Genomic DNA, 15,342 nt, shown 5'->3' with positions numbered 1-15,342 from the left:
AGTCAGAGAAATTATTTTATTATTATATTAGAGTTATAGCATGTTTATATAGGTGCATAAAAATTTTGGTGAATTAATTTTAGTGTTTGGAAGCTTAATTTAAAAAAAAGGACTAAATCGCATAAAGGGTAAAAGTTATATTTTACTTGATAGATATACTAAATAGCTAGAGAGCCATAATTGGAGGCCTTTAAAGTGCAATTAGACCTTTAAAGAAGCTTGGCTGGCCATAGGGACAAGATTTGACCAAGTTGACTAGGTTAGGTGGGTTTTGGTGACTAAATTGGTTAAAAATAAAATGGAATAAGGAGGGAAGGATATTTTTATTTTCTCTCATCTTCTTCCCACCGTTCATACCAGTAAAAGAGGGGTTTTTAAGCTTAAAAAATTTCAGCCAGGCTATCCTCTTGCAAATCAAGAAACACGAAAATCGGATTTGGACCGGGGGAAGACCAAGCAAGTTGAGTAAATAATCTAGCCGCTTACATTTTGTAATCCAATGTAAGTTGTATGTAAATAATACAACTAAATTGTTAATATATGTATTTGAATTGATATAGCATAAATTGCTTGTTTGTGGAAATGATTATGTATGTTGAATATTGAGATTGTTGAATTCCCATTTGAACCTTAGGAAATAAATCAGATATTCATGCCATGACGTTCGGGTTATTTGTGTCCTAGTGTAAGACATGTCTGGGACATGCATCAGCCACATTATGAACCAGTGTAAGACTATGTCTGGGACATGACATCGGTATTACACCCTATGTTTGAGGCTTAATGAATATCCGATAGCATTTCAAAAAGGTTCAACGGTGAGGGCTACAGTTTAAGTTAAATGAGGAAAGTATAACCATGTTGTGAGTGGTATAGGTACCTAATTGAAATGTATGGGACATGGGTTCAATGTATGCAATATGAGTTGTATTGGATGGTGATGAGTAAGTTGTACTTGCGTTTATTTATGGTATTCATGAATAATCTATGAAAGGTTATGAACATATTGCCTTATGATAAGTAATTGTTGTTTATTTTCATACAACTTACTAAGCTCCATGCTTACCCTATTTCCCTTTTCATTTTCTTATAGTGCCGCCATAGTAACTCGAGGATCATCTCACGTCAGAGAAGCCAGTCACACTATCATCCGAAGCACTTGGTATAGTTAGATATTTTATTTTGATTATAGCATGTACAAGACCTCAACTTTTGAGTTTTGGGTCATCGTTTATTGGCCAAATGTGTTGGCTTACTTTAGCATTTTGATTCATTTTGTATAAGGTCATGGAAATGGCTAAAGTTAAAAGTTGTTATATGAATAAAAGAAGTAATTGCATGAATGGGTAATTTGTTGGTTATTTTAGTAAATATGAAATGTGTAAAGGCCTTAGATGAGGTTGCTAGATTGAGGAATCTTATTATAACGATCTTTAGCATGATGGATGTTGTTATTTTGTGTTTTAGGGTGGCAAAGGGCTTGGTAAATAGCCCTATGTTGTCCACACGAGTAGACACACGGACGTGTGTCTAGGCCAGTCCCATTGACGTGTTGTTCAGCCGTGTCCCCTGCACGTAAAATTTGCAAGTCAGAATGCATGATAGTAAACACACGGGCAGAGGCATGACTGTGTGTCTCAGCCGTGTGGAGGACACGGCCTCTGGCCACGGGCGTGTGCCTTGGTCGTATGCCCCTTATTGGATGTTGATGTTAGAAACAAAATGTCAAGGTTTTTAGACACGGGCTAGGACACAGGCGTGTAATGGCCATGTGAGGGACACGGGCCATGGACATTGGTGTGTGTCAGGCCGTGTGAAAACCCTGTAGGTTTGAATTTGGAATTTAATTCATACGGGTATGGGACACGGGCGTGTCCCTAGATGCTTAGGTCGTGTGTGTCACACGGGCCATCAGCACAGCCATGTCATAAAGACCACACGGGCATGTCCCTAGATGCGTTTAAGTTAGGTAATGCCTCATGCCCAACTCTGGTCTCGGACTTGGGTAAGGGGTGTTACATTGAGCCTCTAATCTCATTACGTAGTTGATTTCGACAATTGGGAAAATTTTGAATTAAAGTGTTCAAAGTATCTAGATTAGTCGACTTTTGTGTTTTATGGTTGATATATGTAACTAGAATTTTCATATAAATTGATTGTTTGAAAAAATGTTTGCTTGTACATAAATAAATAAATAAATAAATAAATAAATAAATAAAATGAATAAATAAATAAAAGCTCAAGTTATGAGTGAAAGTTTTGAAACGTGACCGAATTAAGTAACCGGGATAGGACGCTTGGATTGTCATTTTATCTCGTGTAAAAAGGTTCGAGTGACAAGTCAATAACTTGTAAACATTCTGCTAACTGAGCCTTAAAAAAAAAACAGACTGTTTGAGCTAAGTAACTGGGATAGGGTGCTTGGGTTGTCATCCTAGTTCGCATAAAAAGGTTTGACAATGTTTAAAAAAAATTTTAGTTACGCCTTGTAAATTTTGGATTCAAGCTCAATTTAGTGAAATTATTTAGTTCACATATTTCAATTTTATGACACTTGTTTATTAAACTATATATTCTAAGCATTTGTTTATTTTTGCCTATGTTGTTTGCGTTGATTATGGATGTGGAAAAGAGGCTCGATTTGTAATAAATTGAAGAATAATTTTTAGTATTTGAAGGAGTAATATGCTTGAGGACAAGCATGAGCTAAGTAAGGGGATTTGATAACATATTAATTTGCATGTATTTTGTGTTTAATTCGGTTTATTTCTAAATTGATACCTGCTAAATTAGTATTTTTATATTTTAATTTTGTCAGGAATGCAATTGGGATGCTAAGAGACAAAAACGTGCAGAAAAGGACCAAATTAAAACACAATCATTAAAAATGAGGCCGAATAAAAAAAATGTGGAGAAAAGCTAAGAACTTATCAGAATTTTTGACTTTGTAATAGCCAAAAATAGGAAAAGATCTTATTTTATTTTGATTTTATGTTAAATTAGTTTAGTCCAAAAATAGCAAACTCTATGTATATAAATAGGGCCTATTGTCCTTCGGAAAGACATCCCTTAATTCTACATTCCTACTCTAATTTGGAATTGAATAGAATTAAATTGTTTTTTTTTCTTTTCTTTCAATTTGGGCGTGGTATTCTGTTGTTCCATTTACATTTCTTTGTTCTTTTAAAATTGGCCTAATTGCTTTCCAAGTACTTTTTTTTACCAACTTCCACCATCTTTCATACAAATCCAATCACCTTCCACAACCTACAAGCATGATTAAATCCATGCTACACTAAATTCCATCTTAGCTTTAGGCCGGTGTTCTTTCCGGTTGGGAATCGTGAGATAAGTATTCGTGCTAAAAATTATTCCAATGGGTATTCATATTTTTCCTAAGTATCGAGATTGACAACTCATCCTTTAAGCTTAACTCGATTTTAAGTCAAAAAGTGCACGTTGGGTTTGTGACAGCCCAAAATTGACCCTAGTCGGGAAGTGGTTTCGGGACCCCAAAACCGAGTCTTATAAATAATTAAAGATTATATTCTGTGTTTATGATGTGCGTAAATGCTTGTGTGATAGTTCCATACTTTAATTTGGTCAGTGTATGTGGAATTTATTAGTAGGGACTTATGTGAGACAATTTAGAAATATGCTAGGCAAGTGTTCAAGTGGCCCATTAATATATGTGGGGAAGTGTTTGTCCTTGCATGTCAAATTAGCCAAATTAAAGCATAGTGGCTGGCCATGCTATGGGTGGAAACATGTCACCAACATGTTATGCTAGTGATGTATGCTAAGAAAAATAAAATAAAGAGCATGGTAATTAAACAATGAAAGGAAGGGTGATGAAAAAAAAAATGGTCTCATCCATACCCCCCTTGTTGCCGTGAGTTGAAGAAAGAAAACAAAAAAAAAATGTGTTCATTCTTGAACACCTTTGGCCGAATAGAGGAAAGAAAGGAAGGGGAAGAGCTTGAGAAAATCGGCTATGGTGGTTTGCTAGACTAAGGTATGTTTGATGTTGTTCTTGAGATGCATGCATGTTTTAGTAGTTGACTTGAGTTCTAAAAACCCATGGTTCAATTTTGTGGATTGATGATGATTTTGTGTTTTGCCATTGATGAGTGCTTGAGCTTTTTGATAGTTGTTGATGAAAAGTGAAAGATATGTTAAAGATTAATATGTTTTGTGTTGAAGTTTTTGGTGATTTTGAGTAGTTAGGGCTAAATTACAAAAATAAATTTTTGAAGGACTCAAAGGTGAAATAAATGAAATGTATGGACTTATATGGGTACTAGGAAGATTCGGCCCTTAAGGAGTGTGACCAAACTTTGTGTATTTTGTGTTTTGTGGAATAAAGACTAAATTGTGAAAGTGCGAAATATTAGGGGTAAAAATGTAATTTACCCATTTATGCGTTATTAGACTAAATTGAATGAAAATATGTTAAAATGAGATTTATTTGAATATGTTAAGATCAAGAAACCAAGGAATTGGATTTAGATCGGGGAAAATCGAAAGTAGTTGAGTAGCCGATCATTTAGTCGACTACATCCGAAGAAAGTTTATAAGCAATTAGATATTAAAATTTCGGAATAAATGTTAGCTATATATGCTGAAATGGAAATATGATAAATGTATATATAGCTGAATGTGATATGTGTGAATTATATGTTAAATTAAGGCTTGGTAAGCTAGCTATTAAGGTGAAATGCTAATGTTAGTATTTGATTTGGTAATAATCTGTTTGGGGACAGCAGCAGTAAGGTGATTTTGGAAAATCGCCATAATTTGTAGGAGTTGAATTAGAAGCTGAGTGAATTATGCCATTAAAGCTTGAAGAGTCTATTTTCTTACAAAAGAAACTATAAAAACAAAAGAGTTACCGATCTTGAGATACTTGAAGTATTGTGGGGCTGAGTCAAAATGACTACTAGATTCCCTGTTCTGTATTTAGAAAATCATTATAAATTGTACAAAAATGATTATAAGATAAAATTTATATGCTTAGACTCCTTAATGAGTCTAGTTTCAAATGAGATCAACTACAACACATTTTGAATTCTGTAAAATGAGAAATTTGATTCGTAGTGAAGAGTGGTCAGAATAGTCAAACAGTGAAACAGGGGAAACTTTAAGAAAAATCTGGTATTGATTGGCCAAGCCTAAAATTCTGAAAATTTTATGGATGGAAGATATACGAGTCTATATTCAGGGAAAATTAACGGCTAGTGACTTGGAGTTTTGTAGCTCCAGTTATAAACAATTTAGCGACTACTGCTCAGGAAAACAGCTCGTAGTGAATATGTGATTTTGTTGTAAACATTAATGAAAATTTGCCAATGAGTTATTTATTGATTATTATAAAGCTTACTACAATCTATGTGTGTGAAAGTCAAATCAATATATATATTATTCTGAAAGTAATACTTGAATAGTCGATTAATGACTATTTTAAATTTTGTCGAACTTAAGCTCAAGAGCAAAAGGGAACTAGATCCGATAAAGGCAAAGAAAAGATCACTGAGTAGCCGAGTTGGAACCGTCTTACCCAACACAAGGTAAGTCATTAAGCATGTAGTTGGTATTATTTCAAATGGTCATAATGTTTATGTATTGATGCTGAATGGAATGAATAAATATACATATATATATATATATATATGCATGTACGTATGTGATGATGAAATTGTTGAATGAAAAGAAAAGAGGTAAGATGTACTGAGTTGTTGATCTCGGCACTAAACGTGCGGGTATAACCATTTATGACCATGAGATTGGCGCTAAGTGCGCGGGATTAAATTGTACAGCACTAAGTGTGCGATTTGACTATGTTGCACTAAGTGTGCGAAATGAATATGATGCACTAAGTGTGCGAATTGACCATGCGGCACTAAGTGTGCGAGTTTGACTATGTAGCACTAAGTGTGCGATTTGATTACGTAGCACTAAGTGTGCGAGTTGATTATATAGCACTGAGTGTGCGGACTCAATATACATTCGTGAATCATTATGGACACTATGTGTGCGACACTATTGAGTCGATCGCGGACAGCGGATCGGGTAAGCGTCTTGAGTACATGGCTAATAGGTGCTATGCTTATACTTGGTGTTGAGCTCGGTAAGTTTGAACCTATGTGACAAATATACTTGAAGTCACGTACATAAAATTTATCGTAGGATGGGTGAAAGGCCGTTTAGTCGTTGATTGTAACGAAAATAAATTGATTTATGAAATTGCCTCAATGTCCTATTGATGAGTATATGGAATGTGAATGCATGAATTGATATGAAACTGAATCGATAGGTTGGAGGAACTATGGTATGGTTCGGTATGGATGGAGTAAATTGTCTCGTTCCATTTTGTTTCCTCTTGTGATAATGTTATTGATGGATGGTAGTGCATTGCTTATGACTTACTGAGTTATAAACTCACTCGGTGTCTCCTTGTCACCCATTATAGGTTGCTTGGACTCATCTATTTTTGCGGGGTCAGGCCGTCATCGAAGTCATCACACCGGATAGCAAGTTTTGGTACCTTCTTCTTAGTTGGCTTAGAAGAACATTTTGGCATGTATAAGCTATGACGTTGTGTTTGAACTTTGGCATGTAAACTTTAAGCCATGCGAAAATGGCACGAATGTTCGATTGAGTTGGATCAAGGGTAGGCATGAAATGGACCTAGTTACTTTCGTAACAGATGCTGGCAGCAGCAGTGTCATGAGATTGAAAAATCACTAAAAATAGTAGGAGTGGAATTAATTGATGAATAAATTATGTAATCGAAGCTCGATGAGTCTGTTTTCATGAGGAAGTAACGAAAAGATCATATGGGCAGTATATTAAGAGATAATCAGATTTTTGTGGGACAGGGCCAGAACGGTTTCTGGATTCCCTGCTCCGACTTTGGAAATTCAATATAAATTAACCAGAGATAATTAGGGGTCGTACCATATATGTACAGATTCCTCTCTGAGTCTAGTTTTCATAGAAACAAACGGCATCAGTATTGAAGCCCCGTGCAGGGAGATATCAAGGTCGTAATGGGCAAAGGTCAGTGTAGTCGACCCCTGCAACATGGGAGACTTTGACTAATAAACTGTACTAATTGGCCAGACCAAAAATTCTAGAAAAAAATACATAGATGGTCACATGAGTCTAGTTTCTGGAAAAAATCACGAAACTGATTTTCGAGTTACGAAACTCAAGATATGATTTTTAAAACGACTAGTACACAGATTGGGCAGTGTCTGGAAAATAAATTTTATAAGGGGTTAAAGTCAGTTAACACCTCGTGTTCGACTCCGGTGTCGGTTTCGGGTTCGGGGTGTTACAGGGTTGAAGTCGTATTTGCTGACAGTTGGAGAAATAAGTTGGTTGTGCTGTATTCGGATCTCCAAGAACAAATAAAGGAAAAAGCGATCGAGTTTAAATGACCCACGCGGTTGAGGCTGTTAATTCGACTTGGGTTCTTCAGAGCACAAGGTTGTCGAAATCTGGAATTGGGAACACGTGTATCTCGGTTAGATAATCGGTAAGGGTTGGTTTGTAGGTTGCACTGGGACCAACTACGAGAGGAAGAATTGGTGGTTAGGACGTTCTTAACTACTATAACCAGCTTATCGTTTAGAGGAAAAGATTAATTTTTCGAGGATCGATTCTTAACACGGAATTTACCGAGTCTAAGGGTAATGCTTATTATTTTTGTTAGCAAAATTTTGAATTTATTTCCAATTTACATTTATTTTCAATAGTAATCAATTGTTTATTTAAGCTGATTAGATTAATTACTTTCTTAAATATTTTCAAACCCCCTGATTTACTTGTTTATATTCGTTGTAGGTACGTTTGGAGTCATGGGCATGACTCGTGACATGACCCTTGACGCGACGAATATCCTGTTCATAAGTGAACATGGAAGTTGATTATGACATTCAATTCCTGTGGACTCGACCCTACTACCACTCTTTATTACTATTTAGAGTTATTTTAATAGGAATTGTTTTTGGTGGTTTTGACGCCCATCAATTATCAACAATCACAATCATAAATCTATTTCAATCCCCTAATGTTGCAAACATTTATCAATTGTCTTTCCAATTGCCTCACCTTTGTGACTAGAAATGGGACAAAAGTTTATTATTATTATTATTATTTTTGCTAACTTCCAATTATTGTTAATAAAGTGAGTCGTAATGCACATATAATTTATTATTAGCAATGAAATTCATGTGTCAATGATAAAACATATTCTACTCAAATTTGAACTAAGGTCCACATAAAATTGAAAGACATCTCTAGAAGTTGTCTATCTAGAAGGCATGCAAAACCTAGGACATGCAACTTCCATTAAGTTCCTAAATCCCCATCCTTCCACTAATATCATCATTACTAAAGCTCTCCTAATGACATTTTGATCAAATTTCCAATCACTTAAAGACCCATCTCCTGGTTGCAAGACTAATGTTGTTTGTGTAGGATCATCACTAGTTAAGAGGAAAGTGAACGCAAGTAATCATGTGGGGTTTTAGTGCATATGTCCCATTTCTTTTTAGTGTCAGCATAAAGCTCTTTCCGATAGTAATTACATCTAGCTTTGATATCACCGTTATCATTGTTGAACTTAGTAAAGTGATTCAATACCTTCGATCTCCCAGTAGTTCGCCTTCATTTTGCTCTAGCTTTGGTCCATTTGGAGCTTACAGCAGCAAGTTTAGGACATGTTCCATCATGTGTGACTTCTTGAAAATGAGGAGATAGCTTTGTACATCATTAATAGGGCTACCATGACTTTCATTCAGTTCACTTGACATCAACAAAAAAAAAAAAAGTTCAATTAATTCTTTTTTTAAGATGCAATAAGAAAGACAAGTTATATAACTTTAGATTAAAGAATGAAATTAAATTAATATTTTATTTGATGTCATTTCAACATATAACTATATTACAAAATGAAATTAAGATAATCTAAAAAATACACATTTTCCTGCATTTTCTCAGCACCCAAACACAAAACAGCAGAACCGCCACCCAATAGAAAACATGAATGTTAAATCATTACCAAACATTACAAAGAAAACAATTGTGGCTTGTAATAAAAACTTGTAATAAAAATCAAAGATGATATGAAAAACATGGTAACAACACATCTTCTTCATACAAAAAAAAAAAAAAAACTCATTAAACCACTTCATTTCAGCTTATGAAACAAGTGTGTTAATCATCATAACACCAGTTATTAGTTCAACAATAAAAAAGAAAGATCAAAATGAAACTAAATTTAAAGACCAACATAGAAACAAGAAATACCAAAATACAAAATTCACAACATGTATCAACTTTAAAACCCAAGTTTTAAAAAGGTCAGTTCTCAAAAGGCAAAAATACAGCTACCAAAGTCCCAAAGATCTCATCACTATTCTATCACATAAAAGAAGAAGAAGAAATATATATATATATATTTTAAAAAAGTAACCCACATGAAAATCAAAATGTCGTTAGTTGATTAATTTTATTTTTATTTTTAAAAAAGAACTTTGATTACCACTAATATTACACATTATTACTATCCAATCAAACAAAAACAAATAAAACAATGAGCAAAAATTACATTTTTACAGCTAAAAGCAAAAGGCAAAGATAACCCAGAAACAAAAAACTGACTAGCAGGGCAGTCGAGTTGAGCAACAGGGAATAATAATTATTCGATAGTTGGTGACTGTCCAGGAGGAGCTGGTGGCGATGTAAATGGTGTTCGGTTTTGGGATAGGGCCCGGTTTAGGGTTTTTTTATTAAATTAAAATATTTATGATTTATTTTATGTATATAGATTTAGGATCAACATTCAATCGAATCGAGTCGAATCGAATCAATTGAGAAAAAAATTGGATTAATTGAGTTGACGAGTTATATTTTATCATTTTAACTCAAGTTGAATTTTTTTCAAATGAAATCGAGTAAAATAAAATTCAAGTCGAGTCCAAGTTAAATTAAAAAATTAAATATATCAAATTAAAATATTGTTGTATAATTAATTACCTGTTAAAACCATATATATTTGAAAATTTTTTCAAAGTAAAATAAAAAAATACTTTAATATAATAAACTTAAATCATTAATTAACTTATTTAGGTCCAAAAATTATCATTTTAGAAATTTTTTAAAATTTTAAGTTTCTTTACATATTTTAGAAATTTTTTAAAATTTTAACTTTCTTTACATATTTTTTAGAAAATTTTTAACTTTTTTTTATAATTTAAAAAAAATAAAATTTGAAATTTATATAAATATTTTGAATTTTAAAATTTATTTTGAATTTTTAAAATTTATTTTATTTTATTTTATAATTTTTGTTGAGAAAGAGATCAATTTGCTCATTTTTAAAATTGACAGGGACCAAAGGGGTGTTTACACCAATATATTATTTAAATTATTCAAGTTATTTGGATTGTAAAATTCAACTCGACTCGAACTCGAAATCAAATTACTTATTCGAATTCAATTCAATTCGACTCGAACTCGAATTATTTATTTGAGTTGACTCGAATAACACTATTAGATTAACTCAAAAATTAAATTTTATTTTTATTTTTTCAAATTGAATCGAGTTTTGATGCACCTAATATACATTAATAAAATTATAATTAAATTATTATAATTTTTTTACTTATTAATTTGGGTTTGGGTTTTATTTTTTATGTTTGGGATGGGTTTTTAGTTTCTTTAAAAAAAATATTTGATACTTGAGGATAATTATAAAACTATGTTTTAATGCTTAAAACAATTAGAGCACGTTTGGTTCGCTGTATTGGATTAGAGGTGTAATGGAATAGAGGTGTAATGGAATAGAGGTGTAATAGCAAATCAACTGTTTGGTTGAATGTAATGGAATAGAGGCGTAATAGTAATCCTGTGTTTGGTTGAATGTAATAGAGGTGTAATAGCATAATGGAAAAACTAAAATGACTAGAATACCCTTAGCAGAAATTTGTTTAGGTAAATGATTATTGTTATTGTTATTAAATTTTAATAAGATTATTAATATCAATAATAAATAATTTAATCATATTTTAACATAATTATTATTAAATATATTTTAATTAAAATATATAATTTAATAAAATTCTTAATAATCAATATTCTTATATTAATTTTTTCATTTAATTTAGAGAAATTTAAATATTGTTTGCAATATTAGTACGATAATAATATTGATTTTGTGCCTTTGAAACCATTTTCTAACATTAGTCCATTGTTTTTAATATTAAACAATACTTTATGTTATAAACAATATTTTTAAATATAAAGTAAATTACGGTCAAGATTATTAAATTATTAGTAAATTTACTTTTTAATTACTCTATTTAAAAAAAATTATAAAATGATGATCTTAAAATAGGGCAGTAATTGAATGAGCAATCCAATGAACCAAACATGATCCTCAATTCCTTCAAGTATGTTTTCAAATCAAAATTAAGAGTATATCTATTTTGTTGACAAATCTAAACTAAGCTTTTTCTAATGATTGGATCGAAAGGGTGAAGAACCCCAATAAACAAGAACAAGTATAACTATTGTTTTCTATGTCAGTGTGATCTTCTAATGCAATCCTATAACTAGGAAGAACCGCATATAATTGGTCGGATTGCGGCTTTGAGATCATCGTAAAATCTTTGCTCCGAAAATCTGCTAGCTCTTCTCCTTGCTGCTGTAGCTATCTTGAGTCTTTCAGACTCGGGCATCTTCACGATTTTCAGGACTGCATCTGCATCTGCATCTGCATCTGCATCTGCATCAATTTCAACCCCATAGTGTGGCATTGAAAGGGTTCTGAGCATGTTAACAGACTGATTTGATTATTGATGCAAGAACAAAAATGATAAGAATCGGGTTGAAAAATAGGTAGTATAATCCATGAACAAGCAACAGAATGTGAATCCCATGCTGCGAAATGTAAAAGACCATGTTTTTGCATGGGATAAGCAAACCAGATAGCATATACCCAAACCTTAAGACACTAACATTGCAACAAAGGATAATTATCTAGGCCTATTGAACAGAGGTTTGATTCTACAAGAATGAACATGGTGCAACTTTACGACAAAAACTTGATTGCGATTTCAAGCTGCATATAAAGCAAGCAAAGAAGCAGAATTGGGTTCTAACTGACCATAGTGCAGTGTCATAGTGAACATGTAGAAAGCTTCATAGCTTCCAACTTCATCCGAGTTCGAAAATTAACAGCCTATTGAAAAAAACATGCCTAATATGCCACAAAAGTGAGAACCCTATAGGCCTAGACTAAGGTCATGCAACTGAAAGCTGCAATAGAAGAAGCTGAAACCTATACTAGATGATAAGATAAAACCGATATACGATTTGTACGAGCAACGGTGTAAACAAGTCATCAAGTGAAAGCATTACAAATTGTTCTCTATCAGCAGACATGAAAACTTGCTCTAATGAAAACATTGTTGCAAACGGTTTAAACACGAAAATAGAATCTTCGTCGCAACCCCATGGTACAAATATGTTTCAAACAAAACCAAATAGTAAACGGGGAACAGATTCTGTCTTACAATGAACATGTAAGGCATATATTGAATCGACGTAAACGACATAATGTTGAATTATGATACAATATAACAAAGGATAAGAAAAACAAAGGATAACCAAAGTAACATGAATACAAACAAGAAAAATAGAAGCAATTCATTCAAACTTGTGCTTTAAAATTGTAGTGCACACTCAGCTTAATAAAGGAAAAAAAAGAAAAGGGAAAATCTTGAAAATAATACCTTTTCCTTTCTGATAAGCTTGCAACCTTCAATAGGATCAAAACCAGGAGGCAGATTTCCTCTTGGGATTGGCTCTATCTGCAAAATATAAAAGAGGAAGATGATGTAAATATTGACAATAAATTTTAGCTGCATTTGAAAAAGAGGAGACATCCAAGGAGATCTAAACAGGTTTTATAGTCAATTACATTTTGTTTTTCTTCTTTTGCTGCCTTATATTAGTTTATCTGTCTATATAGGGACACCTTGTCATTGACTTAAAGTAACAAAACTCTCATGCGCTAAGGCTGAAGATTGGTGAAATTTAAGATCCCTTTGATATAGTATTTAATTAGTTTAACAGTAAATGAAATAGACTTGATAGGATTTGCTTTTTGTGCAAACCTCTTTAATATTAAACGTGCCTATCCATAGCTTGATTCATTTTGCAGCCAAAGCCAAGCTATCATTCAATTAGAGAGCTCTATGGGAGAAACAAAACAAAAAACTTAAAGAATGCAATATTTCAACACAAATCCTCATGAGCATATACCCAAAGGTTACTCTAAGAATCTGCCCTGCTCTGTCCTCATAAGTCAAACTTTCCTTTTTCTTTTATTTCTTCAATTCAATAGCAGGAGAGGACCATGGTCATATTAATACTTGCCTTTGGAAATCATATTTTTAAATGACAACAGAAGCAGCAACAAAACTACTCAAATAATAGGGCACTTTACCTTACGTTAAGGCCCTAGATTTAAATTATACTTAAAAGATAAAAGATATTAGCATAAACCATGCACATGGTGACAAATGGAAATAATTTAGCATAAAAGAAGAAAGCTTCTTTGCATATTCATCTATGCTAGTTGATCAAATGGAAATAGTTTAGCATGTCAGAGGACCTAACATTCTTTAGGGCCTAAGATGAAACTTAAATGATATATGACTATGCATGCCAGGACTTTTAACATTCTTTCTCCTTTTATGTTACTAAAACCTTGTCCCTCAGAGAATTTTGCTCTTTTGATCAGGTGATGAAAAGCTAATTAGATCAGTCTCAGCCTTTAGAAGACAATCCTAACTCAATTTCAAACAATGGAATGCACTAAATCAAAATTTTAAACTAAATAAATTAAAAACACAAAAATTTAGGATAATCGGGAAACATAGATAAACATCTGAAGCGTAGAAATTAAAGGAAAGGAGACAAGGTATTCTCACTGGTAGTAGAGGCGCAGGCGGCGGTGCTGGAAGGTCAAATATGTGAAAGTGATGAAATTTTTGGGTCCTGATAAAATGAAGAGCAAAAACGTATGAGAAGATGGAGCTGAGGGCAAAAATCGATTTTAAGTTCCCAAACGTAAGAGGGAAAAATCAATGAAGAAGAGAAGTAAAAAGATTACCTCTGCAATCAATGGAAGGGAAACGTCGGAGAGGATGAAGCTTGATGAGGGCAAAAAAAGATTACCTCCCTTCCCGCTACTGTTTCTCAGTCGCTGCAAGAACTGGAAGAATGGTGAAGCCCTTTGGCTGTCAGCATACCTTTGGCCGGAAGAAGATGAAGGCGAATCGATTTGGCTGGAAGAAGATGTGAAAACGTGAAGGTGAATCGATTTGGCTTGATTTGAAGATATGAAATCGATGGGAAATTTTTTGGGAGAAGAAGGCAGGCTATTTTGGTCTCAAAATTAAAGAAGAAAACGATGAATAGCCATTACAAACTAAAACCCAGGAATCCCTATTACAGCTGCTGAGGGAATAGGTAAGGAATAGCAAAACCTCCGATTCGGTAAACGGTGAACCAAACGGCGTATTGGGTGGGGCCACCGAATCGGGGTGTAATGGATTAGCCATTACACCCAACCAAACATGGTGTTAGTTTATTTAATTATTTCGATTTAAATTATGGAAATTGAAACCATTCAAACCCACATAAGTAACTAAATAAACATAAATATTTACTATAATTAAAAATATTTAGTTATGTATCTTGCAAATTTGATTAACTATAATTTTCAAAGTAATTGTGGAGCTTATGTAAACTTTTCTGGAAAATGATTTATTTTTCTAGAAAAGTTAAATTTTTTTGTGTTTGGATGAATCTGTGTAAAATATTTTCTGTTGTTTGGTAGATTTCTTAAAAATATTTCATAAAAATTGTTTTCAATTAAACAAACATACATTTGAGATTTTCTTATTTTTATTATTATTTAATTGAATTTATTTTTATCTATAATTTTATATTTTACATTGTTTTTGCATATATTAAAAATACTATGTTAAATTCAGATTCATTATAACGTCAATTTTTAATTACATGACTACTAAGTGAGTATTTTTTATTTAAAAATGTGACATCAATAAAATTGAAAAAAAAACTATGTCAACAATTGGACTTGATTTTCAAATTTGAAAAGTAAAGGGACTAAATTCTTGAAAATAAAAATACAAAGACTAAATTACAAATTGTGAAGTGTACATAGACTTATGACATATTTTAACCTTTATACTACAAAATATTTATTATTAATATATTTATAATTGTAATAAATATTTA

The 15,342-nt window shown here is 32.6% G+C and overlaps 1 long non-coding RNA gene across 1 annotated transcript; it reads right to left on the bottom strand.

Moving 5' to 3' along the window:
• Positions 1 to 11,429: 11,429 nt before the first annotated feature.
• LOC107903728 (uncharacterized) lies at positions 11,430 to 14,649 on the bottom strand. The gene is made up of 4 exons (XR_001685922.2): positions 14,189 to 14,649; positions 14,007 to 14,073; positions 12,804 to 12,881; positions 11,430 to 11,782 (listed from the first exon to the last, which is right to left on the bottom strand). It is a non-coding gene; the product is annotated as an uncharacterized lncRNA (long non-coding RNA).
• Positions 14,650 to 15,342: the final 693 nt, after the last annotated feature.

This window comes from Gossypium hirsutum, chromosome A01 (assembly GCF_007990345.1).
Source record: "Gossypium hirsutum isolate 1008001.06 chromosome A01, Gossypium_hirsutum_v2.1, whole genome shotgun sequence".
Taxonomy (NCBI): Eukaryota; Viridiplantae; Streptophyta; class Magnoliopsida; order Malvales; family Malvaceae; genus Gossypium; species Gossypium hirsutum.
This window is presented reverse-complemented; position numbering and strand designations above follow the sequence as displayed.